We start from the raw sequence: 3,880 nt of genomic DNA, 5'->3' as shown, positions 1-3,880 counted from the left end.
TTTCTTGAGAATAGGGTTCATTGTTTCAGGTCAAGACGTACAAATTGATTAAAGGAAGAAAACCAAATGACATAACCAACAAAAAAATGACAAGCATTCAACGGAAGTAGTTCCATAGATAATACGGAAAAGAAAATAATTTTTGGGATTATGGTGAAATCTAAGTGTTGCCATATCTTCAGTAATATTCAAGTATTTTTTTTGAAGAATTTTTTTACGCACGTACGTTTTATAGTATTCATTTGCAATTTTCGTCGGCGGCATTTATTTTTACTCGGGAGATATTTTCAATTTGTATTGATATTACAGGCGACTTATTATTGCTGATAATAATTTACAATACAAATGAAGTTAATACAAATAAATAAATAATGGAATACAAATAATATGAGAATACAAAAATTTAAAAAAAATTCATGTAAAAAACTTGCCCTAGAACCTTTCTTAAGTTTATTTTATTTCCAGAACTCTGACAAACTAGTGCCTACTAACTAGTGATGTGCAGCACCGAAAAATTTACATGTTTGACCCCCTTGAGTTGATTTTGCATAAAAACGGCGCTATACAAATCATCCAAATATAAATGTTTATTATTATTTTATTGAGAACGAAACATCAAAAGAATCGAGTGATTAATTGATGTAATCGCACGGGGTTCAGTAGCTGCGGACAGAGGCTGCTTTTTTGTTTTTGGAAGATGGTGGGGGGGGGGGAGGATATAAATATTGTACATCCAGAGGGCAGCATTTTGGTAATAATGTACTTAATTAATTTGTAATAAATGGGAAAAACCAATGTTTTCATACTGACAATGATATTTTTATTGTTTTCTCTGTAAGACCATTTTCTTAGACTATGAATTAAAATAATAATATTTCAGTGAAATCAATAATCGATAAAAGAAATACTATAATGTTTCGTCTCCACGGACATAAAAACCCAATATAAAATGAATATATCGGGCTGATGACCGAAGTTTTTCACAACATTTACTAAAATACATACTAAATCAATCTAGTTCTTCACGTTTTTTTCGTTTTTTCTCTGAAACGTTACTATTAAAATTATCGATTTTTTTAATCATACATCGATGATTCATACACATAGATTCTAATACATAGATTAAATCGTAAAAACGTCTCTTCTAGACAGTGATGCACTATTTCAAAAATAAATAAAAACATTTTTCTCGTAAGCTTTTTACTAAGCATTAATATAAGAAAACAACGGTAGGTACCTGAGCAAATTATCTATATTTTTTATTAATAAATAGTATTAATAATTTAAGTAATTTCTTTTTACTAACAGGAAAAAACAATAAATCACCACACCAATAAAATCATCAAAAATAAATAATCGCTTACTGTTAACAGAATTTCATATTTATTTAAATAATCATATTCAAATATACCTTAAATAAAATTTAAAATAAAAGAATGTTCAGATCATTCAGATTATTTAGAAGAAATTCTCCCCAAACTCCTAATAAATAATTATTTTTTTCTATATTTTACAGTTGTAGTTACTTAACCCGTACGTGTCAAACGCCCCATTTTTAAAACGGTTAGTAATTTCCGATTAAAACAATATCACATGCTTTTGTTTTTTTTATGACTAATAATTTATTTATTATGATTCCTTGCAACACTAAAATACATTTTTTACGCGCGAGACGCCATTTTGTTTTTCATTATTCACGTCAAAAGTGTCATAGTGGTCCTTGTAGCAATGTCGCGGAGAAAAAAGTAAGTAAATGTAATTTATTTCCATAGTTTTGCTGCAAATTCGACATTATGTTATTGTATAATATGTATACTTTAAAATAATAATATAAATAGTTTAATTATACTATATTCCGATATCAATCTAGACAGTTTTGTTGTGCGCCCCATTTTAAGGGCGGTGAGCGCGACAGTGTACACATTTTAGAAGTGTTTCTTTCGATATAAACTTTCGATATTCCACAGTTGTACATAAAGATTATCAAATATTGTTAAAAAATAATATCATAACAGCATACTATAATTGTCCCTAAATTGTTTTTTCAGCTTGACGGTGGTCGATATATACGATATACTAGAGCAGAATGACGACATCATAGAAGGGACGATATACACTTGTCCGCCGAGTAACCATTTGCTCAGTGATGAGGACAGTGATGAAGAAGACGCCCTTGTAGGTGATTTGAATCGGTTGTCTGGCAATCAACTTAGAGCGGAAGCACAACTGGAAATAACCAGGAAAAACGGAGGTGGCTTGCAGTCCGAAATAATAGAATAGGCTGTTATTAGTGACGAGAGTGACAGCGATGGCGACATACCTCTGTCGAAGATGGCATCGACATCAAACAATAGTCTTCCGCCGAGAAGTAGAAATATAAGCTTGGTTACCTTATACAAACTGAACCTTACCAAGGCGCTAGTACAGGAAACACTAATCCCGAGTTAGGCGTTGGAGGTTCTGTGGTAACTAACCTTATTGCAAAGTTACCGGCAGGACAAAAGTCCATGTTTATATTGAAAAATTTTTTACGTCTCTCCGACTGCTTACCCACCTCAAAGAAGTAGGCAATCAAGCTACAGGTACCATTCGTATGAATCGTGTTGAAAAGGCGCCTCTGAAAGATACTGCACAAATGAAAAAGCAAGCGCGTGGCAGTTACTATCAACTGACTGATCAAATATCAGGTATCTCCTTGGTCCAATACAACGACAACAATGTGGTAACTGTAGCATCCACCTGCGAAGAAGTCAGCCCGTTGGGCTCGGCTCAGCGATGGTCTAGCAGTGAAAAGAGAAGAGTTGCAATCCAACAGCCGTCGTGCTTTCTACAATATAACAAGTATATGGGCGGAGTGGACCAAAACATCGGTTGCTATAGGATAAGTATCAATCGCAAAAATGGTACTGGCAACTTTTGATGTGACCTTTGAATGCATCCATGAACAATGCATACCAGCTCTACAAATTGTCTCCAGCAGGTCAGGCAAAAGGATATTTAGAATACCTGGCATTTATACGAGAAGTTACCCAAACTTACCTTGGTCAATATTCATCAGCATGTTCTATCTGGTAGACCACTGAAGCAAACGACAAAAAGACGAAGAGTCCCAGATGGAGTCAGGCTGGATGGTGTAGAGCAGTGTTTCCCACGGTGGGGCGTACGCCCCACCGGTGGGGCATAGCGCCTCAGTGGTGGGGCACCACGCTTCAGAAATGAGACACGTAGGCATTCCACAAATGAAGGGGAATACTCATATGTCATACAAAATAATGCCTGAGATGTACAAAATTGAAATATATGCCAAATTGTACTTAAAATAGAATGAAACCCGTTACAATTTCAATAGTTATCTAAAATCACAGAAACTATGCAGGATGTAGCTGTAGTTGTTTTTTATTGTTTCTAATTAAACGTGACTTCTGTGAACATGAATTATTGCAGTAAGAACATGAAAACGGTTTATCCATAGTGTGAATGCGAATGTGAGTCACTAAGTTTGTCTTTTGTGAACATTAATAGTTACAGTAAGAACATGAGAATGGTTTTGCCTTAGTATGAATGCGAATGTTTGCCATTAAGCTTGACTTCTGTGAACATGGATAATTACAGAAATAACACGAGAAAAGAGACGTGTTTCTTAGTATGAGTGTGAATGTGTCTTATTATGCTTGACCATGAATAATGACAGTAAGAAAATAAGAAGAAAGTTTCCTTAGAATGAGTGAGAACGTGTTGCAATAACTGTGACTTATGTGAAAATGAATAATGAAAGAAGAAAATGAGAAGTGTTTATCCTGAGTCCTCGTATGAGTCAATGAGTGACCAGGTATGCCATTAAATTTGGCTTGCGTGAACATGAAGAATTACAGTAATAACA

The sequence above is a fragment of the Hesperophylax consimilis genome, chromosome 19, assembly GCF_061612785.1.
Source record: "Hesperophylax consimilis isolate HC1 chromosome 19, BYU_Hcon_1.0, whole genome shotgun sequence".
NCBI lineage: Eukaryota > Metazoa > Arthropoda > Insecta > Trichoptera > Limnephilidae > Hesperophylax > Hesperophylax consimilis.
The sequence above is the reverse complement of the archived record's forward strand: the minus strand, read 5'-3'. Positions refer to the sequence as shown.